Below are 26,423 nucleotides of genomic sequence, written 5' to 3'. Positions count from 1 at the left end.
TAGCCTCTTAAAAAGAGTTTGGTAATGTTCCTTCTCTTTCTTTTGTATGGAACAATTTGAGGAGTATTGATCTTAGTTCTTCTTTGAAAATCTTGTGTAATTCTTCACTGAAACCATGTGGTCCTGGACATTTTGGTTGGGAGACTTTTACTGATTGTTTTTATATTTATTTAGCAGCTATAGGTCTGTTTAATTTGCTTATCTGGTCTTGATTTAATTTTGGTAAGTGATATTTATCCAGAAAGTTGTCTTTTTCCCTTAAATTTTTAATTTTGTGAAGTACAGTTTTTCAAAATATGACCTAATGATTCTCTGGATTTTCTCCATGTCTGTTGTTGTGTCCCCCTTTTCATTTCTGATTTTGTTAATTTGAATGTTATCTCTCTGTTTTTTGGTTAGTTTGGATAAAGGTTTTTCTTTTTTGTTGATTTTCTAGAAGAACTAATTCTTTTTCTCATTAATATTGTTTTCTTTGTTTCTATTTTGTTGACTTAAGCTCTCAATTTTATTATTTCATGCTGTTTATTTCTCCTGGGTGAGTTTGTATATTTTTGTTCTAGAGTTTTCAAATGTTCTGTTAATTCACTAATGTGGGATTTTGCCAGCTTCTTTATGTAGGCATTTAGTACTATAAACTTTCCTCTTAACCCTGCTTTCAGTGTGTCTCATGTATTTGGGTATGCTGTGTGGTCACTTTCATTGAATTTTAGGAAGTCTTTAATTCCTTCCTTTATTTCTTTCTTGACCGACTGATGTTTCTGGTGAGCATTTTTTTTTTCATTTCCACATGTTTGTGGGCATTCTGGAATTAGTGTTGCTGTTGAATTCTAATTTTAAGCCATGGTAATCTGATAAAATACATGGAGTTATTCTATTTTTTTGTATCTGTTGAGGGTTTTTTGTTACCTAGTATGTGGTCAGTTTTTTAGAAGGTTCGTGAGGTGCTGAGAAGAAGGTGTAGACAGTCTTTTCTGTTTGGATGGCATGTTCTTTAGATGTTCATTTGTGTCATAGCATCTGTTATTTCAATTATTTATCTGTTAATTTTCTGTCTGACAGACGCGTTCAGTGGTGAGAGTGGGGTTTTTAAATCTCCCAATATTTGTGTGTGGGGTTTAATACATAAACTTATTTTTAAGCCCTGTATTTGTATGAAGTGTACAGTTTCAAGTCAATGGAAATATTGCTACGAATAGAGGTCTTATTATGGAGACAATAATGAATTTAATCAAACTCCAAAACCCAACTTTCTATTTCTTATGCTGTTAACAGTGACTTCAAAAGCTACATAAGGGAAAATTTGCTTTCAGAAAGCCAGATGGTCCCAAGCATAGCTCAGAGTTTGGCCTCATAGTCAGAGATTTTAGACTTATTTGTATAATTATATTTCCTCTCCAGAATTTGAAGGACATTATGTTTATGTAGTGAGTATAGTTTACTTTCAGCTTAATCAGTTCCTCTTTGAAATGAGCTTCAGTAATGGGTCAGATGTTTGATAATTCAGATACTTCCTGATATATGAATTCCAAAGGCAGCTGCAGTTTTTTTTTTTTAAAGCGTGAATCATCGATTTTTTTAAATACACAAATAACACATGAACATTTTAGGAAAAGAAGGAATTAAAGGTAAGTAAATCATTTTAAATCTATCCTTCCCCTTCTTGCACTAATTTTTGCTAGCCATCACTAATATAATCATATGTAACTATCTAGAAATGTATGTGTACTGGTTGAGTGAGATTTCTTACTAAGAATCACTATATTATAATGTTTATAACTTGTATTTTTGCTTAAAATGAAGTAGTCGTATATATTTTAGTACTTACCAAGTCCATATATTCCTTTATGCTGCTTCATAGTATACTACTGTGTGTATGTAATGTTACTAACTTCTTTTCATAATCTCTTAGGTAGATTTAAGCAATAAAAACTTACTGGCATTAATAAATTTGCGCAAATAGCATTTTGTTATAGTGTCATAATACGGTAAAGTTTTAAGGATTGATATTTGTCAATGTGGATTTAAAATCAGAGATTTCTTCACCTTACTTGCAAATCAAGCTTTCTAATGTTCGATATTGTAAGAAATCTTTGTGTTTGTGTAGGTAAAAAATCTTTAATTTGCCACATAGATGCATCTCTGTGAGTTTGAGTCCAGAATGGTCTATAGAGTGAGTTCCAGGACAGTCAAAGCTACAGAAAGAAACCCTGTCTCAAAAAAAGGCAAAAAAAATCTTTAAATTAGATACCTACAATATGATTCCAAGAATGCTACATGATATCTTCACACAGAACAAATTGCTTCTCAGGTGAGAAACTCCAGTCATAAGAAAAAGATTGCCTTGTGTAGAAAGTCGTCATACGCACCTTTTGGTCCGGAGAGAGAAATAGTCTTCAGGTATCAGACAGTTCAGTCTTTCAGTTTGTAAGACAAACTACTTCTTGGAATTCACAAGCAACATTTCTCACTCTTCTACTATGTAAGCAAAGGACAGTCAGTGCTTCTGCTTCCTGATCTACAGAGATAGCGACTAATGGAGTGGAGAATTTTCCCCCAACAGATTATTGACTTATAATGTGTGTGCATTGTAAGGAATGTTCAAAATGATACTCTCAAATACTATTATGATTTTTACTCTTCTTCATAACTTTTGAAATCCTCCACTTATTGACATTTCACACTTCTATTTTTGCCAATCCTTCAAATTATAGCTATTATTAATATGGTTCTTCATATTTTAAAAATTAAATCATCTTATGTATATGTTTTCCACTTATATTTCTTCAATGGTTAATTTCCTTTTCATGATACCTGTCTATTATTTTAATAATTTTCATTCTTTTTTCTTATTAATTTATATTTATCCTTACAAAATTAAAATATGGCTGTGTGTTGCAAAGATATACTTTATATACTTCTTGGTTTTATGTTTTAATTTTATTTTCTTGCTAAACAAATTTGAAATATGATTTATATCTTAAGGTCATGCTCAACCTCCTTAGAGATTAGGGAAATGCAAATTAAACAACATTGAGATACCATCTTACACCTGTCAGAATGGCTAAAATCAAAAATACCAATGATAGCCTTTGCTGGAGAGGATGTGGAGTAAGAGGAACACTCATCCATTGCTGGTGGGAATGCAAACTTGTGCAACCACTTTGGAAATCAGTATGGCCAATTCTCAGGAAATTCGGGATCAACCTACCCCAGGATCCAGCAATACCACTCTTTGGAATACACCCAAGAGGTGCTCTATCATAGTACAACTATGTTCATAGCAGCATTATTTGTAATAGCCAGAACCTGGAATCAACCTAGATGCCCCTCAATGGAAGAATGAATAAAGAAAGTATGGAATATGTATGCATTAATGTATTGCTCAGCGGTAAAAAGCAATGACATCTTGAATTTTGCATGCAAATGGACGGAAATAGAAAACACTATCCTGAGTGAGGTAACCCATACCCAAAAAGATGAATATGGTATGTACTCACTCATAAGTGGATTCTATCCATAAATAAAAGACATTGAGCCTATAATCCATGATCCTAGAGAAGCTAAATAGGAATGTGAACCCAAAGAAAAACATATACTTATCCTCATGGATATTGGAAGAAGACAAGATTGCCAGGCAAAAATTGGAAACTTGGGGGTGGGGGTAAGGGGATATGGGGAGAAAAAAGTGAGAAGGGGTTGGGGAAAGCTTGGGGGAATGGGACGGTTGGGATGGAGGAAGGGTGGATATGGAAGCAGGGAAGTATATAACTTAATTAAGGGAGCCATTTTAGGGTTGGCAAGAGACTTGACTCTAGAGATGTCCCCAGCTAGATCCTTAGGCAGCTGAGGAGAGGGAGCCTGAAATGGCCTTATCCTATAGCCATACTGATGAACATCTTTCATATCACCAGAGAACCTTCATCTGGCGATGGATGAAGCTAGAGACAGAGATCCATATTGGAGCACTGGATTGAGCTTCCAAGGTCCAAATGAGGAGCAGAAGGAGGGAGGACATGAGCAAGGAAGTCAGGACTACGAGGGGTGCGCCCATCCACTGAGATGGTGGAGCTGATCTAATGGGAGCTCACCAAAGCAAGCTGGACTGGGACTGATGGAGCATGTGATCAAACCGGACTCTCTGAACGTGGCTGACAATGAGGGCTGACTGAGAAGCCAAGGACAATGGCACTGAGTTTTGATCTTACTGTATGTACTGGCTTTGTGGGAGCCTAGTCTGTTTGGATGCTCACCTTCCTAGACCTGGATGGAGTGGGGAGAACCTTGGACTTCCCACAGGTCAGGGAACCCTGACTGCTCTTTGAACTGGAGAGAGAGAGGGAGGGGGATGAGGGAAGGGGGAGGGAAATTCCCTCCTCAAAATTATAGCAACCTTTTCACAAATACATTTATATGTAAAAATGAGTTCAATATCATCCTGAAATATGTAATTCATCTAGTCACCAGTGATGTCTGCTATCATTTTATGTTCAAATAGCTATACTTCTCTGATTGCATCAACAGTGCTTTTTCTTCTCCTTCATGTTGTACGTTCAGTGAATTTCCTTAGCAAGTTTCATGACCTAGCTATCTGACAGCATTCAGTGAAATTAAATACCTTATTCTCTTCAGCTCCTGCCAAATATCTCATAAAGTGACTATGGTTAGTGGCACAAACACAGAGGAGATTCACTGCCTCAGTCACTTCTTCCCCATGACTTTACCTTACAAAGCAGAAGCCTGGCTGACAAATGATGGGGTGGAAAGTATATACAGAACCTTGCCTTTTTTCACTTGAATAAACTTTTGAAATATTCTATTTTATTGCAAGTGCCTCGTTTAGAGAAAACGAATCCACCTTTTATATATTAGGAGGGAAGATTTCAAATTATATTTTGGCAGGTAGCTTAATATAATTAATGTTAGAAATGTTGATATTTAATGGTGATATTGAGAAGGTCTTTAATTAAAAGATGAACTATTCCATTAATTAATGTAAAAGATTTATTATATAGCAAAAAAAAATAAAAATGAGTTAACTATCTCAGGATATGTACAAAACTCAACTCTAGATGGTATAAGTGCTTTGATGTGAAATTCAAACTTAAGTGCAACTTACATAAACTATAAAACTTATGTGATAATCATTTTAGGGTACTTGAACAACTTTTTAAATCATATTGAACAGTATCCCCAAAGGAAAATATTGACAATACTGTCTATATTCTTAACAATTGAGTCACAACTAAACAAGTGTAAATAGAAGAAACTTCAGAATGCTTCCCTCTAAATGGGACAACAATACCACACCTTCTACTGCAAGGCTCAGGGAGCATCATGGTAGAGGAAGTGAAATGATTGTGCTAATCAAAAATAGTGGATATCTAAAGTAAAACAGTACTGTCTGGACATGGCAGGGACAGTACAGACATTAACTTACAGTGTCTGGTAGTGCATGTGCAATGCTTATAAGAGATCAAGATAGTCAAATTCCCAGAATGTGTGTGTCTGTGTGTGTGTGTGAGGGGGGCATCACAAAAGAAGTCCCACCCCAGATGACGAGCTATTGGCAGTTTTTGACATCTAGAGGAAGGAGAGTTAGTTTTCATTAAAAGTATACAGGCCCTTAGAGGCTACCCATAAACACATGTACATCCGGGCAGCACTAAGTGAGCTCAGTAGGTTTGAACCAAAAGAGCATATGATATTGTGACAGAAAAGATGTGGCAGGGATCAAAGAAACATTTGAGTGGAGGAAATAGGGATTTGAGTTATTCAAAACACATCACATGAATGGATGAAATTCTCAAAAATAATTGAAATAAATTGAGCAAAAGATATGCTGGGTCACAGAATATAAAAATCTGCAGATGAGTATCAAACATGTACACAGAGGCTTGTACTAATAATTTACACAGCAGTTTAATGTAAAATATATAATGTATTACATAAGGACAGGTGAAATTGCTCAGAGGGTATCCACTCGAGCTACTAAAGCTGAACGTTTGAATTAGATTCTGATAATCCACATGGTGGAAGGAGAGAGGCAGGTATAACACATTTCCTGCTGACTTCCATAAGTGTGCCCTGACACACACATGCCCATACACATGTAAACCACACCCCCCCACACACACACACTACATACACTCATGATAAATAAAACATTTTTAAAAGGTGAAATTCAAAAAGATACCATATAAAACACTAATTTCAGTAGTAAACAGCATCAAGAATGATGAACGATGATATTATCAGAGGATTTAGTGGAGCATAAAATACTATAGCCACTTTGGAAATATTTGTCATAATCTAAGAAAGTTAAATATACACATACCCCATTACGCAGTAATTCTACTCCTAGGTATTCCGTCAAGTTTTTTTTTTTCTTGCAAAAGATAATAATACATATTTCTAATACAACCATTTAATAGCAGGGTGTTAAAAGGAAGAAAGAACATAATTCCAATATGCATAAAAATACAAGAAATAACCAAATGCCTATCACTGAAATAATGTGTTTGGTGTAAAAATGAAGACTCAGAAAATTCCATGTTCTTTTTAAAGCAAAATTCAACTAAACTTAAACAATATATATTTTGACCTATGAAATCAAGAGATAAACATGGTTTGAAAATGCAAGGATATTATAAAATAAAAATTTAAACATTTTATGTATATAGAAGTAAATAATGAGCTAGTAGAAAAACACAAAGGTAGATATAAGCTATTATAACTGTTCTGCCTCTCAAGTTAGGAAGTCAGTGAAATCAATAGAATTCATTAAATAACCAAACTATAGGATTGCAGCAAAGAGAAAAAAAAAGGATTTCCTTACTTGACTTAGCCTGTAGCACTGATAGTACTCTTTCTCACTATTTGCCAGAAGGGGTGGAAGATGTTCCAAGTGACATAGATGTTCAAAGCCACTCTAAGGGATTATTTTTTCTTCACTGGTAATGGAGACATGGTTCTTTTCTTAGATGCTGATTTCTGAGTATGGAGGTTCTGAATTAGCTGCAGTTTATGTATGCCACTGCTATACCAAGCTTGTTTGTTAAACTGGCCATGGCTACTTGTATAAGAGGTGCCAGATGGAATTTTACAATAGAAAAATACCTCCGTGATAACAGAGTGGACATCTATCAGTAGCAATGGTGAGTTCTTGCTGTTTAGAAAGTATGATATGATTGTTAGCTTTTTTCACATATGGGCTGCCAATTCACCTCTTTCCTTCTTCCTACATTTAATTCTGTGCCACCAAACCTTCCTCATCTTGGTTCTACATGCTTTTATAAAAAAGTCAGTTTTCCATAGCATGTTTCTCAAGCCAGTATATAATGTCCTACTCTTCTCTCTGTTCCCATTGTCTAATGTTGCAAATGATATAGGATATAATTGTGCTGTGGAAAGAGAAATATAAGAGAAATGTAGTCCCTTTCTCCATCCAGCTATTTATGTATAGATCACTAACATGCTAGAATTTTATGGCTAACTCAAATGGTTAGACAAAATCTCTTGAGTGAACAGTTCACTGACATTAGAGCAAGTGAGCTGTTAAAAATCTAATTGCATTAAAAAATGAGGAGCATGTCACAATAGGGAAAATGTCTACATTTTGACAACATAGTAGAACTTCCCAGATCTTGACATTTCTGCTCAAAACCTCTTCCTATACCGGCTCTTTCAGTTGCATGAACAAGGTTTCAAGTGTAGTAGTTGAACCCTTTGGATTAGTTAACACATTTCAAAGAACAGTTGTCATTTGAGGCATAAAAAGAAAATACTCCCTGAATTCCAAAATGAAATGGTTTTTGGTACTTTAAAAAGGAATGATATGGTGAGAGAGGAAAAACAAGGTATGGGGAGACAAAAATAATTAGTGACTGGCAAGAGATAATTAATAAGATCAAGACTTAACTAAAATAGTGATGTTTTATTAATATTTAATTCCATTCATTCCAATTAATTCAGAATATATTACAAGCATTAGCTTAAAGCCCAATGAAATCTCACGTTTAAAAGGTAATTTCTACTGACAGATATTTTCTCCAGAAGACTTGTAGGTGATCTGGGTAAAATCAATGGCTAGGTAAGGTTAAAGGTTTTTTCTTCTCTTCTTTTTTTTTTGTTCTGCTTGGCATTGTATTGCTGAAATTTTAGTCTGTTATCATTAATTATTCATTTTCTTATGTTTAAGTCCATTAACTTGAGAGTTATTTACTGTTCTTGATAATTAGATGTAGCAATTAAGGCATGCTTTATATTACAATCGAATTTTCTTTCTTAAATAACTCAGGAACACAAAACCCATGCTGGCTTTGAAGATGTAGTTTTAAGTGGGAAGTCTTTGAAGCACAGTGATGGGGATATCCATTCTTCACTTAAGAGAACTCACTGTAACACGTTTTATACGCCTAAAGTTTATAAATTGAATATTAAATGATTACTAAGGGGGAGTCCCTTTGTTTCTATGGCCTGCCTGCACCAAGCAGGGTAGGCGCTTTGTTTGTGACCTGCCCACCAGCACGGAGGCCTGATCTCTCCACGCCAGGAGAGACAGCGTTGGGGTGAGTTTCTGGACCCGAGGTGCCAGCCTGGGAAGGGGAGCTCAGAGGTTCCTTGGCCCCCTATCCTTCTTGGACTCTCTGCAGGGCCTCCATTCCCTGCATACCGCCTCTTTCTTCCTAGCCCACCCAGCTCCCATCCAGAACCCTCCCCACTTCGGCCCCACCACCCTCTATCGGCACATAACATCACCCAGCCCAGCCTGCCTGGGCACTGGGTCCGAATCCTTGGGGCACCCAAGCGGGCGGGAGTCCCTTTGTTTCTATGGCTTGCCTGCACCAAGCAGGGTAGGTACTTTGTTTGCAACCTGCCCAACCAGCACGGAGACCTGATTTCTCGGCGCCAGGAGAGCCAACGTTGGGGAGAGCCAGCGCTCGGTAGGCAAGGAGACCTGATCTGGTAAAAGAAGATCCATAAGGGAGCATTTGGAAGAAGAGATGGGCAGACACTAAGGCAAGAATTCGCCCAACAAGCTGAAAAGCAACATGAAGCCACCAGAAACCAGCCACCTCACAATGGGAGGACATGAACACCTTAATCAAGAAGAAGTAGAAAAGATTGACTTCATGAAAGTGATTGATGCCCTTAAACAGCATGTAAAAACACCCTTATAGAAATGGATGAGAAATATAACAGAAAGTTTGAAGAATTGAATAAATCAGCGAAGGATACCCTAGAAAACCAAGGAAGAACAATCAAACAGATAATGGAAACAGTTCAAGACTTGAAAACTGAAATGGAGGCAAAGAAGAAAACACAAACAGAGGGCCGGCTGGACATGGAAAATTTAAGTAAACAATCAGAGTCTACAGAAACAAGCATAACCAACAGAATACAAGAGTTAGAAGAAAGAATCTCAGATTCTGAAGATACCATAGAGAAAATAAACACACTGATCAAAGAAAACAGCAAGTCCAACAAACTCTCATCACAAAATATTCAGGAAATATGGGACACAATAAAAAGACCAAACCTAAGAATAATAGGAGTAGAAGAAGTAGAAGAAGTGCAGCTAAATGGTCCAGAAAATATATTTAATAAAATTATAGATGAAAACTTTCCCAATCTAAAGAAAGATATACCTATGAAGGTTCAAGAAGCATACAGAACACCGAATAGGCTGGATCAAAAAAAAAAAAAAAACATCCCCTCGCCATATAATTATCAAAACACAAAGCATACAGAATAAGGAAAGAATATTAAGAGCTGCAAAGGAAAAAGGCCAAATTACTTATAAAGGTAAACCTATCAGACTTACACCTGACTTCTCCATGGAAACAATGAAAGCCAGAAGGTCCTGGATAGATGTACTGTAGAAACTGAGAGACCATGGGTGCAAGCCCAGATTACTATAGCCAGCCAAGCTTTCGTTCACTATAAATGGAGAAAATAAAATTTTCCAGGATAAAAACAAATTTAAACAATACGCAGCCACAAATCCAGCCTTACAGAAAGTAATAGAAGGAAAATCACTAACCAAGGAGTCCAACAATAACCACAATAAGTCAGACACCTAGAGACCCTTCACCAACACAAATCAAAGAAGGGAAACACACAAACTCTATGACTAAAAAAATGACCGGAGTTAACAACCACTGGTCATTAATATCACTTAATGTCAATGGACTCAACTCACCTATTAAAAGGCACAGGCTAAGAGATTGGATACGAAAACAGGATTCAACATTCTGCTGTTTACAAGAAACACACCTCAACCACAAAGACAGGCACCTACTCAGAGTAAAGGGCTGGGAAAAGGCTTATCAAGCAAATGGACCTAAAAACAAGCAGGTGTGGATATACTAATCTCTAACAAAGTAGACTTCAAACTTAAATCAATCAGAAGAGATGGAGAGGGGCATTTTATACTCATAACAGGAACAGTTCATCAGGATGAAGTCTCAATCCTGAACATCTATGCCCCTAATATAAAAGCACCCACGTACATAAAAGAAACATTGCTAAAACACAAGGCAGCCATCAAACAGCACACACTAATAGTAGGAGACTTCAACACTCCTCTCTCACCAATGGACAGGTCAATCAGACAGAAACCTAACAGAGAAATAAGAGAATTAATGGAGGTAATGAATCAAATGGACTTAACAGACATCTATAGAACATTCTACCCAAATAGGAAAGAATATACCTTCTTCTCTGCAGCTCATGGAACCTTCTCAAAAATCGACCACATACTCGGTAACAAAGCAAACATCCACAGTTAAAAAAAAATATTAGTAACCACCTGTGTTTTATCAGATCACCATGGGTTAAAGTTAGAATTCAACAACAATCCCACGCCCAGAAAGCCTACAAATTCATGGAAACTGAACAGTCAACTACTAAACCATACCTGGATTAAGGAAGAAATTAAGAAAGAAATTAAAGTCTTCCTGGAATTCAATGAAAATAAAGAAACAACCTACTTAAACTTATGGGTCACTATGAAAGCAGTCCTAAGAGGAAAGTTCATAGCACTAAGTGCCCACTTAAAGAAAACTGAGAAAGCTCACATTGGAGACTTAACAGCCCACCTCAAAGCTCTAGAAAAAAAGAAGCAGACTCACCTAGGAGGAGTAGAAGACTGGAAATAATCAAACTGAGGGCAGAAATCAACAAAATAGAAACACAGAAAACAATCCAAAGAATCAATGAAACAAAAAGCTGGTTCCTGGAGAAAATCAACAAGATTGATAAACCCCTGTCCAAACTAATCAAACGGCAGAGAGAGAATTTGCAAATTAATAAGTTCAGATATGAAAAGGGGGACATAACCACAGACACACAGGAAATTCAGAGAATCATTAGATCTTACTACAAAAGCCTATATGCCACAAAACTGGAAAATGTAAAGGAAATGGACAATTTGTTAGATAAATACCATATACCAAAGTTAAACCAGGACCAGGTGAACAATCTAAATAGACCTGTTAGTCGCGAAGAATTAGAAGTGGTTATCAAAAACCTCCCTACCAAAAAAAGCCCAGGACCAGATGGCTTCAATGCGGAATTCTTCCAGAACATCCAAGAAGAACTAATACCTATACTCCATAATGAATTTCATAATATAGAAACAGAAGAGGCATTGCCAAATTCCTTTTATGAAGCTACAGCTACCCTGATAACAAAACCGCACAAAGAATCAACCAAGACAGACAATTATAGACCAATCTCACTCATGAACATCGATGCAAAAATCCTCAACAAAATACTGGCAAACCGAATCCAAGAACACATTAGAAAAATTATCCATTATGATCAAGTAAGCTTCATCCCAGGGATGCAGGGCTGGTTCAACATATGAAAATCTATCAATGTAATCCAGCATATAAATAAACTGTAAGAAAAAAAAACATATGATCATTTCATTAGATGCTGAAAATCATTTGACAAAATTCAACATCCCTTTATGATAAAAGTATTGGAGAGATTAGGGATACAAGGGTCATACCTAAATATAATAAAAGCTATATACGGCAAGCCGACAGCTAACATTAAATTAAATGGAGAGAAACTTAAAGCCATCCCACTAAACTCAGGAACACGACAAGGCTGTCCACTCTTGGCATACCTCTTCAATATAGTGCTTGAAGTTCTTGCAATAGCAATAAGACAACATAAGGCGATCAAGGGGATTCGAATTGGAAAGGAAAAAGTGATACTTTCGTTATTTGCAGATGATATGATAGTGTACATAAGTGACCCCCAAAACTCCACCAAAGAACTTTTACAGCTGATAAACACCTTTAGTAATGTGGCAGGATACAAGATCAACTCCAAAAAATCAGTCGCCCTCTTATACACAAAGGATATGGAAGCAGAGAGGGAAATCAGAGAAGCTTTACCTTTCATGATAGCCACAAACAGCATAAAATATCTTGGGATAACTCTAACCAAGGAAGTGAAAGATCTATTTGACAAGAACTTTAAGGCATTGAAGAAAGAAACTGAGGAGTATACCAGAAAATGAAAGGACCTCCCTTGCTCTTGGATTGGGAGGATCAACATAGTAAACATGGCAATTCTACCAAAGGCAATTTATAGATTCAATGCAATTCCCATCAAGGTCCCATCAAAATTCTTCACAGATTTTGAGAGGACAATAATCAACTTTATATGGAAAAACAAAAAACTCAGGATAGCCAAAACAATCCTATACAATAAAGGATTGTCTGGAGGCATTACCATCCCTGACTTCAAACTCTATTACAGAGCTACAGTGATGAAAATAGTGTGGTACTGGCATAAAAACAGAGAAGTCGAACAATGGAATGGTATAGAAGACCTGAATTTTAGCACACAAACCTATGAACACCTCATTTTTGATAAAGGAGCCAAAAGTATACAATGGAAGAAGGAAAGCATCTTCAACAAATGGTGCTGGCATAACTGGATATCAACCTGTAGAAGAATGAAAATAGACCCATATCTATCACCATGCACAAAACTCAAGTCCAAATGGATTAAAGACCTCACTATCAGTCAGAACACATTGAACCTGATAGAAGAGAAGGTGGGAAGTACCCTACAGCAGATGGGCACAGGAGACCACTTCCTATGTATAACCCCAGAAGCACAGACATTAAGGACAACATTGAATAAATGGGACCTACTAAAAATGAGAAGCTTCTGTAAAGCAAAGGACACTGTCACCAAGACAAAAAGGCAACCTACTGACTGGGAGAAGATCTACACTAACCCCCCAACAGACAAAGGTCTGATCTCCAAAATATATAGAGAACTCAGGAAACTAGACTTTGAAATGCTAATTAACACAATTAAAAAATGGGGCACTGAACTGAACAGAGAATTCTCAGCAGAGGAAGTTCAAATGGCCAAAAGACACTTAAGGTCATGCTCAACCTCCTTAGCTATCAGGGAAATGCAAAGCAAAACAACTTTGAGATATCATCTTACACCTGTCAGAATGGCTAAAATAAAAAACTCCAATGATAGCCTTTGCTGGAGAGGCTGTGGAGGAAGGGGTACCCTCATCCATTGCTGGTGGGAATGCAATCTTGTGCAACCACTTTGGAAATCTGTGTTTCGGTTTCTCAGGAAATTCGGGATCAACCTACCCCTGGACCCAGCAATACCACTCCTGGGAATATACCCAAGAGATGCCCTATCATATGACAAAAGCATTTGTTCAACTATGTTCATAGCAGTATTATTTGTAATAGCCAGAACCTGGAAACAACCTAGATGTCCTTCAATGGAAGAATGGATGAAGAAAATGTGGAATATATACACATTAGAGTACTATGCTGCGGTAAAAAAATGATGACTTCTCAAATTTTGCATGAAAATGGATGGAAATAGAAAACACTATCCTGAGTGAGGTAACCCAGACCCAAAAAGATGAATATGGGATGTACTCACTCATAATTGGTTTCTAGCCATAAACAAGGGTCACGGAGTCTACAATTGGTGATCCCAAAGAAGCTAAGTAAGAAGGTGAACCAAAGGAAAAACATATAGTTGTCCTCTTGTCTATGGGAAGTAGACAAAATGGCCGGGGAGAAAATTGAGATCTTGGGGGTGGGGTGGGATGGGGGTAAGGGGAGATGGGGAGAGAAAAGGGAGAAGGGGAGAATGGTGGTAACTTGGGAAAAAAGGAGGATTGGGAGAAAGGAAGGTTAGATAGGGGAGCATGGAAGCACAATTCTTAGTTAAGGCAGCCAGCTTAGAGTTGGCAAGAGACTTGAACCTAGAGTGGCTCCCAGATGCCCAAGACAAGGTCCCCAGTTAGTTCCTTGGGCAGCTGAGTATAGGGAACCTGAAATGACCCTATCCTATAGCAAACCTGACGAATATCTTGCATATCATCATAGAACCTTCATCTGGTGATGGATGGAGATAGAGACAGAGACCCACACTGTAGCACTGGACTGAGCTCCCAAGGTCCCAATGAGGAGCAGAAGGAGGGAGAACATGAGCAAAGAAGTCGGGACCACGAGGGGTGCACCCCCCCCTGAGACAGTGGAGCTGATCTATTGGGAGCTCACCAAGGCCAGCTGGACTGTGACTGAAAAAGCATGGGATAAACCTGGACTCTCTGAGCATGGCGAACAATGAGGGCTGATGAGAATCCAAGGACAATGGCACGGGGTTTTCAACCTACGTAATGTGTTGGCTTTGTGGGAGCCTAGCCAGTTTGGATGTTCACCTTCCTAGGAATGGATGGAGAGGGGAGGACCTAGGACTTACCACAGGGCAGGGAACCCTGACTGCTCTTTGGCCTGGAGAGGGAGGGGGAGAGGAGTGGGAGGAGAGGGAGAAGTGTGGGAGGAGGAGGAGAAGGGTGGGAGGAGGGGGAGAAGGGTGGGAGGAGGGGGAGTGAAATGGGAGGCTGGGAGGAGGTGGAAACCTGTTTTTTTTTCTCCTTTCTCAATAAAAAAATGAAAAAAATAAATGATTACTAAGTAAATAGTCATTGTTTTTTATTCACAGTCATGGCCCTTATTAATGAACCAGACTGCTTGTGCTGTCCTTCATTAAATAATCAACTATTACACATGTAACTGCAACTGAGTTTGGCTTTGGCTTTCCATATTTGTAAGGCAAGCAAGACTTGATGTCTGTTAATGTAATGAGAGGAAAATGAATATAATAGTAAATAATATAATAGATTGCAGAAAAAATACTGCAAATTAAAGAACCTTGTACACTGTGGCCTCTTGAGGGAAACCTATGTGGCCTGTTCAGTAATATTAGCTAAAATTTTGGTTTATATAAATAATGAGACTGGATTGATTGCTCAAAGCTACCACTTTTCTTTTACACATAAAAAGAACAGGCATGATTTGTTTTACTTTTAGCTAAGGATTTGACATTTCACTTCATACCCTAGTAGTGAGTACTTACAAATAATGGAAAGATCTTAGTAAATGTCAGTGTTTCATACACAAACCTACACATAGGTTTGTGAGTTCAAAGGTGATTTAAACATATGCCTACCTTAAGTATAATTGAGAAAAACAATTATTTAAGGATAATTTAATGTCCAATACAGTAAGTATGGCAAGATTGACAGATTATATTTCATAAGATACTAGACAATAAGAAGTAGAATATGGATTGATAAGATAGCTCAGTAGTATGGCTATTGCTTTGAATATCTGAGGCCCTGGTTTCCATCCCTAGCACCACTAATATTAGTTAAAATAATATGCAGGGTTATATTTATGTAACACTAAGGCCTTTTGTCAGTTACAATATTCATTACTTTCAGAACCTTGCCACACTCTGTCTCAGCAAATCCTCACATAACATTGTGAGGTGGGTATGAACACTATCATCATTTAGAGATGAAGAAACTGAAGTGTGGGGACTACTTGAGTTAGAAGACCTGCATATGTCTATTTAGGCAAGAGAACAAGCCTGGAAATGGCAGTGTAGTTATTTGCTGGGAATTAAAAATGAGAGCAGTGACAGAGAGCAAGCTGATCTAGTTTCGTCCCAATGCTAGTTAGGCCACAGATGGCTTACCAATCTGTCTTTCTTTCAATTTAACTATTCACTGTCATTTTCAAGTGACTCCCTTTCTTGGTGTCATCGAGGTCTCCAGTAGCAGATTGATTGAAACAAACAGAAACCCGATTGGAGATGACTTCTGACAATTTCTAGGCACCTTATTGATGGGTTTCTTTTTCGAAAATAATACTCTCTTGGATACTGATGTTAAAAATTGTGAGACTCTCTCAAAATAGAAGTCTATATAATCAGGAAGCGGGTCAACTCTGGCTACAGCACAAAGAATGAAGCCTAGATTAGCTTATGAAGAGAACATGTTTATGTAGAAATTATTTGAAAGGAGAAAATTAACAACAAAAAAGATGAAAAAGGAAGACCTATATTCTAATTATTAGAAGCAGAATCTTGAACAGATTCTAAGTAATCATACTTCTTTTTGAAAATAAATTGTTATTTTGTTCTGATGATATTCTGTGCCTATCATTTTAGTGTTTTCAACAGTCTACTTAAGTGGAAAAATAAATCTACTTAATTTTATTTTTTATGGTTGAGTGCTTATGTTTTATTAATTGGATTTTTTATAAAAATAAAAATGCTGATATACTAAGCTGCATTATGTTATGGTAATGGTTCAGATCTGTGGTGCAGAGCTGATCCATCATGCACAAGAACCTTCATTCAATATATAGGTGCCTTCCTGTCCTCCTGCCACCCTAAACAAAGAAAATAAAAGAAAATCATGATCATGATTATCTGAGGAACTGTGAGCCAAAGGGCAAGGAACCTATATAAATGAAAACTTTCTACCCTTATTCTCTCTTAAATATTGCATTCTATTCCAACTTCTGTTATTCCAGTACATTTTATAATGCCCTTGGCTTACCCCAATTATCTGCAACGCCACAGAACCTATTTTAGTGGCATATTGTATTTTTTGTCTTTCCTTACTGACCTTTGCTTTATTTCCTAATGGCTTTTGATAACATGCCATGATGCAGCCCACTTTGAATCTCTGTTTGTAGCCTCTGAGAATCAGACAATAGCTTTCTCCTCCTTGTATCATCCATGTCCAACTAGACAACACACAGACCTCTTCAATTTCACTTTTATAAAGGAGCGTCTGGAGGCATTACCATCCCTGACTTCACACTCTATTACAGAGCTACAGTGTTAAAAACAGCTTGGTATTGGCATAAAAACAGAGATGTCGACCAATGGAATTGAATAGAAGACCCGGAATTTAACCCACAAACCTATGAACACCAGATTTTCGATAAAGGAGCTAAAAGTATACAATGGAAAAAAGAGAGCATCTTCAACAAATTGTGTTGGCAAAACTGGATGTCAACCTGTAGAAGAATGAAAATAGATCCATATCTATCACCATGCACAAAACTCAAATCCAAATGGATTAAAGACCTCAATATCAGTCAGAACACATTGAACCTGATAGAAGAGAAAGTGGGAAGTACACTACAGGAGATGGGCACAGGAGATCGCTTCCTATGTGTAACCCCAACAGCACAGACACTAAGGGCATCATTAAATAAATGGGACCTCCTGAGACTGAGAAGCTTCTGGAAAGCAAAGGACACTGTCACTAAGACAAAAAGGCAACCTACTGACTGGGAGAAGATCTTCACCAACCCCGCAACAGACAAAGGTCTGATCTCCAAAATATATAAAGAACACAAGAAACTAGACCGTAAAAGGCTAATCAACCCAATTAAAAAATGGGGCACTGAGCTGAACAGAGAATTCTCAACAGAAGAAGTTCAAATGGCCAAAAGACACTTAAGATCGTGCTCAACTTCTTTAGCGATCAGGGAAATGCAGATCAAGACAACTTTAAGATACCATCTTACACCTGTCAGAATGGCTAAAATCAAAAACACCAATGATAGCCTTTGCTGGAGAGGTTGTGGAGGAAGGGGTACCCTCATCCATTGCTGGTGGGAATGCAAACTTGTGAAACCACTTTGGAAAGCAGTGTGGCGGTTTCTCAGGAAATTCGGGATCAACCTACCCCTGGACCCAGCAATACCACTCTTGGGAATATACCCAAGAGATGCCCTATCATACAACAGAAGTATTTGCTCAACTATGTTCATAGCAGCATTTTGTTTGTAATAGCCAGAACCTAGAAACAACCTAGATGCCCTTCAATGGAAGAATGGATGAAGAAAGTATGGAATATATACACATTAGAGTACTACTCAGCAGTAAAAAACAATGACTTCTTTAAATTTGCATACAAATGGACAGAAATAGAAAACACTATCCTGAGTGAGGTAAGCCAGACCCAAAAAGAGGAACATGGGATGTTCCCACTCATATTTGGTTTCTAGCCATAAATAAAGGACAATGAGCCTATAATTCGTGATCCTAGAGAAGCTAAACAAGAAGGTGAACCCAAAGAAAAAACATATAGGCATCCTCCTGAATATTAACCTTCATCAGGCAGTGAAAGGAGACAGAGACAGAGACCCACATTGGAGCACCGGACAGAAATCTCAAGGTCCAAATCAGGAGCAGATGGAGAGAGAGCACGAGCAAGGAACTCAGGACCACGAGGGGTGCACCCACACACTGAGACAATGGGGATGTTCTGTCGGGAACTCACTAAGACCAGCTCGCCTGGGTCTGAAAAAGCGTGGGATAAAACCGGACTTGCTGAACATAGCAGACAATGATGACTACTGAGAACTCAAGAACAATGGCAGTGGGTTTTTGATCTTACTGCACGTAGTGGCTTCGTGTTAGCCTTGGCAGTTTGGATGCTCACCTTAATAGACCTGGATGGAGGTGGGTGGTCCTTTGACTTCCCACAGGTCAGGGAACCCTGATTGCTCTTTGGGCTAACGAGGGAGGGGGACTTGATTGGGGGAGGGGGAGGGAAATGGGATGCGGTGGCGGGGAGGAGGCAGAAATCTTTAATAAATAATTAAAAAATAAATAAATAAACAAATAAAAGTTAGAATGTGATGTTGAGCTGATTCCACAAATAAAGCTTTAAGACAAGGTCATAGGTTATGGTATTGAGGCACAAGGATTCCAATCAAGCTTTTCTTATATATTTTAGCATAGTATATGAGAGACAAGTGGGATTTTGATCTCCATTTTACCACAAAGTAGATTAATTATTCATTAGCCTCAGTTTATCTTATTTGTTCTTAATCATTTCAGCTCTAGCTACTTCATATGAAATTTATTTTTTATTATGTATTATATTTTTTGGATTATAATGTAATTATAGCCTCCTCTTTTTTTTTTAACCTACAACTCCATCCACCTACTGCTGTTGTTCATTCTCAAATTCATGGTCTCCTTTTCTTTAATTGTTCTTACATATATAGTGTTACAGATATATAAATGCAAACTGCTCTGTCAAATGTTGATTTTATCAATATATATTCAGGGCCAACCATTTGGTATTAAATAACCAATTGATGTACTCTTCCCTGGAGAAGACTTTTTCCTGCTGTCAGCAGTCCTTTCTTGCTTCAAGTTATTTGTCTAAGGTTGGGGCCATGTGAGCTTCCCTTCCCACATGTCAGTATGTCTATTGATGTAGTCCTAGCTTAAGTTGTGTTTAGTCAGTCATGTTGCTGAGACTTCACGAATGCAGCTTCTGAATTTGTAGGAGTTGCAGTCTCACAATAAATTCCCTGTTCCTCTGCTTTTTATGAGCTTTCCTCACCCTTCTGCAATGATTGCTGAGTTTTAGGGAGAAGAGTGGTAGATGCAGCACTTGGGATTGGGCATTCCACTATATCTTGTTCTTTCCATTTTTATCAGTTGTACTTTTCTGTCTACACCTGTTACAAAGAGAGGTCCTTGATGAAGGATGAAAACTATGCTAATTTGTGGGTAGAAGTATAAATATTTTGAAGCTACCTCTGCCTCCTGAGTGTTGGATAAAAGGCATGTGCCACCAACACCTGGATATTTTTCCAGATTTAATAGAAATTCATTAATTCCTTTTAAAGTAATAAAATTCAGTTTCGAAGTATTGGGCTAGGTCAGCTTAATAATAATAATAAATTATATATTTGTAATATATTGATGTTATTGATAATAATAATATTTAAAACTATATTATTATATCTGTAAACTGTTGGTAGTGCTCATTGTATATCAATCACTGTTCAAAAATCATTAAAGAATGTTTCCCTTTAATAATTGATTAAAAACTAGGTTATCATATTACATTCTCTCACCAATTTCTGATCACTGATGGTTTTCAGCTTTAGTTTACATTGATAAAGGATTTATATCACTTCACTGATTCTCTAGAAGAAAACTTCACTTTATATTTTGTGACACTAGCCCTGATAGTAATGAATGAGTAAAACATGGTCATGTGCAGACCAATACGCTCAATTGAATATGGTAAAAAGTTCCATGGCCCCTACTAAAGCTTTTATTATGCTTCTTTTCTCTTTTGTTGTTAGAAATTAGATAACAACTACTTGTTTACAATTGAAGAACATAAAAGAGAGATATAATTTCAGTAATAAGCCAAAGAGTGTTCATTTGTAAGCAATTAGTTTGTTCAAATAAAATCTCTACGGTAGCTGACATTGCTCAACTAAGTGCCTAGTTATGAATTGAATTTGTGCACTAGACAAAATAATGCTGTGCCAATACTTTTGATGTTGAGTCAGAAGAAATTCTCCAAAGGTCACGACATTTCTCCATTACAGATTCTTTTTATGTTATTATTACTAAAACTATACTTGTAAAACTGATTTTTCTCACTTGGAAGATTTTCCAGCTCTATGTTTTATTTTTTTGGGAGATCAAGTGAATATAGAAAATATCTTTGTCAAAATAAGAATGATCATTCCTTGCAAAAAAATTATTTCACTAAAAATAAACGTAACTGGAACCTATGTTGCATACAATAAAATTATATAGGACATCAAACTCACTATGTTGGTAACTTTATAGACTGTAAAACATAATTTATATTTAAAACACAGTAATGATCTAAAATGCAAAATAAAGCATGGCAGTGGGCTTTGTTTTTGTGGCATTCCTACAGTAATTTGGGAAAAAATAGCCTTTTTCTTATCAAGACATTACTACTACTTCATTACTTAGATTATTAGCCCTATACCTAACAACCCTTTATGCCTTCAGCTAATGGGAACTTTCATTTTGCTTGACAAGTCTTTGATTATGAAACATTGCAAAATTTCTGACTCTTGTATCCAAAACAGAATTTATAAATATAATAAGAAATCACCTATAAAGATGAGTCAGAAATTGAAGTAGGAGATAAATTTGTATTAATTATTCAAGGATAAGAATGACCAGAGTTTTCTGGGAAAATAACTGCTTCGTGTTTAAAATTATGGAATTTATACATATTTGTAAATATTAACTACAGTCTAAGCAAACTTGAGTCAAGAATCTCTTTTTGAGAAAATTGTTCTGGCTTTGCAGAAATCAAATAAATTACTGAAATAAAAAGTTGTGGAATATGAGAAAAAATACATGTGACATATTTTGATAGAGGTGAATTATCAACAGCGGGACCCGGTTTTAAGCAATTATATAATTGACATGACTCATTATTCCAGAGCAAGTTTTATTGGTAAAAATGCAGTAATCTAAAATTTGGATGGAAGAGCCATTACAGGCAGTGTGATGATGAAAAGAGAAAGTTAAAAGAGCAGTGGTCCTGAAAACTTACCTGTAATGAGCAATAAAATGATAGTGGATCATTATCTGTTTGTAGGAATTTCAGGAAATTCATAAACTGATATGGGGCCTAGAAAAGAAATGAGTGGAAGGCACCAGTGCACTCTGGGCAGAGGAATTTAAGAACTGTTATTATGGAAACCCTGAATGTGCAGTGGGGTAAATAATAAATTAAAAAGCTGCTGATTCAGGAATGAGATCCCATCTTCCTATCAAGGAAAAGCAAATGGGTGGCTGAAGGGAGGAGTGGTGCAATTTCATAAGATTGCCTGGAGAATATAAAATTGAAGAACTCTATATGAATGGAGGTGACAGACTTCTATATAGAGGAATTAAATTATAACACCAGCACAGAACTAGAAGCTATTTTTAGTCAGATGTAGCAAGAGGCCACATAGTGCACCTGCACCAATTCTGGAAGAAAATATTTGCACATAAAGCCACATGTGAAAAATTTTAGTTGGCAATCAGTGCAACAAATTATCTTATCTCTGTAACTGCATGTTGTTTAGGAGACAAGCACACATTCTGAGGGGTCCTTTGGAAACTGTCCTCTGTATACCCCATGAGTCAGAAGTAGCACTCTCTACCTGCTTTAGTTCTCTCATCTACAGTTCTGCTCATCCTTAACTGAGAACTTCGATTTTATGATTAGAGAGAGCCAAGGCAGATGAGAACTATTCTGAATTGGAAAAAAGCAAGAATGCTTCAATTAATGGAATGCTGGCAAGCCACCTCTGCAGTGCACACTTGACTCCTACGTGGCTTTTATTCGTGCATGCACACTCGTGCATAGGACTTCTTTCACCTTTTGAAGAGAGGATGATCACACTTTTATAATGACACAATGTCTCTGAAGAGAAGTCAGTATGTGTTACATTTAGTAGTTTAATTCAGTGGTAACAAAGAGGGAGCTATGCAATATAATTTCAGAAACAAAGATGAACTACTGACATATTTGGTAAAGACAAGTTCAATTTCAAAACCAAATAGTCTCTCTCCCAATGTGTGGCAGATCTAATTAGATTTAAGTCTAATACTATGGAGGGAGGGAAAACTGCTTTTCATGCTTGATATACGTGTTGAGAGAGCAAGGAATGGAGAACACATTCTAATTCCTACTGTGAGGAAAACAGCAACTGAGTAGGTTAAATTAGAAAGAGTTGAAACTTGCATTCCATTTCCTTTCAGTTGTGGAATGACATTATTTCTTGGTTCTTAGCCAAATACAGGGAAGCTACTAGATAGAGAATTATAGAATACGTAATCATATAACAATATTAGAATTCATAGTTCTTCCCTTCTTAATTGCTTTATTGTTTCGCTTCTTTGCAAGTGTATAATGTGAAGAAAGTAGAAATTTCCAGGAAATAGGTTAAGAATAATATTTCTAATTAGATTATAAGTTTTAGTATTAAAACATTAAGCAAATGGTATCCTTTTACAACCATTTGTATCTTGGAAATGAACTAGAGAGTTTTGAGAAGCAATTAATTGGGACATGAAAAAAGTGCACCTGTCTAGTTTCATTCTTGTCTTCTTTCAGTGAGGTGTGTTTTCTATTGTTTTGTAGGGATGCCTGTTTAGTTCTTAGGTATATCTACAGGCACAAACTCTGTCCTAAATTCCAAGCAATGATTTAACTTACATTTCCAAATACAAGGCTTATCGACCTTACTGAATGCATTTAGAGAGATATGAAATGGATACTTCAGAACTTAGCTAGTGGAAATGTCTAAGCCATAGATGTTTAAATAGACTCTCCTTAATATGAATCTGTCTTTGATTGGAATCCTTTGAGTGGCTTTATCATTTAAAAAGGAAAACGTTAACAAATGTACAAATGCATGGCAAAGAGGGTACAGGCAAAACTCAGCTTGCACAGGAAGCAAAGTAAGAATAAGGAGAGGCCTAAGAAAATTCTATAATAAAGAAAATAAAAAGATTAGGTTTGCACAGCACAGATCAATGGAAACAATAAGCTTTGCTTTTCGTTTAGTTTTTATATCAGAGCCTTTATTAAAAATGAAAAAATAACAAATCTCAGAAGTTATATATCACATAGGAGGAATTGAGCCGGAGGGAAAGGAAATTTTCAAATCAATTAGCAACCTAATATCAGGGCAGATTTCCCCAATTATTAAAGAGTGTGCAAGTTCTTGAAATTGCAAGGCCATGGATGGGTGGCCTCAATCACTGAACAATATTAGTTACTAATCTCTGAATTTCTGACATTTTTCTGTAAGTTGTTTCCATACTAACGTGGCATATCTACCACTGATCTTCTATTTTACATAACTTGTTCTCATCCTTTTGTTGTTTTAGTCTTTGAAAATCACAGTGTTTTATGATAGGGAATGTTCCGAAAGGCAACTTGCAGAATGATTGCTGTATAAAAGGGCTAAGCTTGAAATAATGCTGATTAATGCCACTGATTTTGCAGAAATCTCTCCACTTTGTTCTGTACACATTTGCTTTTTGAATTCAATCCACTAGGAATTTTGTCTCTGGCTTTGGTGTTCTAATCTTCTAAGTTTGACACTGCATGTTGCTGACTTTGACAAAAATGGCTGAAAGTCACAAGAAAGCTTGTCTTTTGGGCTGCCTTAATGGGATTGTGGTGTGTCAGTTAGCAGGAAGAATGATTATGTTGAGAGAGTGGAGGAATATTTTAACTAGTTAAATACATACAGTGAAAGAAAATGATACTTGACAAAGAAAAAAGTATTTTGAAGTTGATTTCTAGTTTTTGTTTTAATTTTTTTTTATTTTTTAAATTTATTTATTTATTAAGGATTTCTGCCTCGTCCCCACAACCGCTTCCCATTTCCCTCCCCCTCCCCCGATCAAGTCCCCCCCCTCATCTGCTCGAAGAGCAATCAGGGTTCCCTGACCTGTGGGAAGCCCAAGGACTGCCCACCTCTATCCAGGTCTCGTAAGGTGAGCATTCAAACTGCCTAGGCTCCCACAAAGCCAGTACATGCAGTAGGATCAAAAACCCACTGCAATTTTAGGAACATATAATGATATTTTATTTGTAATCTAACAAATAAAGCTTTCCTGAAGATCAGAATGCACAGCTAAGCCACTAGTTAGCCATAGAGGCCAGGCAGTGGTGGCACACACATTTAATTCTAGCACTCAGGAGACAGAGGCAGACAGATCTCTATGAGTTCAATACCATCCTGGGCTACATGAGACTGAATCTGTCTAAAAGAGAAACAGAGCGCATACAAAGCAGATACTAGAACAAAAGGGCTAAAGAGTACAATCAGAGTGAAAGAAATCTGGGAACCATGTGACTCAGGATGATGGAGAGCAATGGAATCAAATCCCTTAAATAAAAATTTATTTACAATAAAAAAAAAACAAAGCAGATACTAGCATTTGGGATTACATGACTTTAATCCCAGCACTAGGGAGACAGGAGTGATATGGCTGGGTGGAGAGAGGAATATAAAGCAGGAGGAGATAGGAGCTCAGATGTAATCTGAGGATACAAAAAGATGGATGCAATTTGAGGTTCTGAAGAGATAGCAACAGTCTGAGAATTCGTAGAGTTAGGATTGATCCTTTGATTTGAGCATTGGTAGAGGTAATTCACTAATGGTTGGCTGCCTTCAGTGTTAACCTGTCTATCTGATTCTGGGATTTTGTTATCAAGAACAATTACAATTTGTGCTACAGAAGTACATTCATATAGCCCTCTATTTTTTGGTTCTGTAGTGGCATTTCATTTGTATTTTAACAAATAACGCTTGCCTGAAGATCCAAGAGTAAAACAACCCCACTGGTCAGCCTTATAGACCAGGCAATGGTAACACACACCTTTAACTCCAGTAACCACACTACTTGCCATAGAAACCAGGCGGTGCATGTCTTTAACCCCAGTGCTGCATGCCCTTAATGACAGCCCTAGAGAGGAATATAAAACGGAGGAGACAGCTCTCAGTCACAGTTTCATTCTGCAATTCCAGGAGGCAGTTCCCCATTTTGGATTGAGGTCGAGGTAAAAGCCACTGGCTGGCTGCTTTGCTTTTCAGATCTTCAGGTTGAGCCCTAATTTCTCTCTCTGGATTTTGTTTTTAAATCATGCTTCATGATTTATTGTTAATTTCTTCTTTGTCAAGAGCAATAGAACATATATGCAGAAATTGAGAAAAATAATCATTTTACTTCAAAAAGTCCACCAACAATATTTCTACAACTGGGAAGAAAAAGTAGACATCTGATGTTTTTCTAAGATTAACTATTGAGCAAGGTTAAACATAGTATAACACAGTATTTTCTTTTTCAAAATATTATTAAAAGTGCTCTACTTCACAACAATTTTTCAAAAGCAGGAAGATGGAATCTCGGAATCTTTAGTAAGTTGAGAAACTGTGCAAAAACTCCGTTTTTCTCTGTTTGTTATTCATTACACAAAGTCACTGATTGGTATAATTCTTCAGGTCCAATGTCTTAAAATTACTTCAGCCGTGATTAACTGCATCAAGAATCAAGGTATCTGTCAAAAATGCTCCTGTCACATAAGTGCTAAGTTCAGGCAGACTATAGAGGCACAAGATATCCAGTTCATATACTCATAAATAAGGATTTTGTGAAAACTATAATAAAAATATATTTGTTTTATGAAAAAGTAAGATTTTGTGAATATTATAAAAAGAAATCCT

This window comes from Microtus oregoni, unplaced genomic scaffold, assembly GCF_018167655.1.
Source record: "Microtus oregoni isolate MIOR12 unplaced genomic scaffold, Mior012 000050F_ref0000143, whole genome shotgun sequence".
Lineage (NCBI taxonomy): Eukaryota > Metazoa > Chordata > Mammalia > Rodentia > Cricetidae > Microtus > Microtus oregoni.
The sequence above is the reverse complement of the archived record's forward strand: the minus strand, read 5'-3'. Positions refer to the sequence as shown.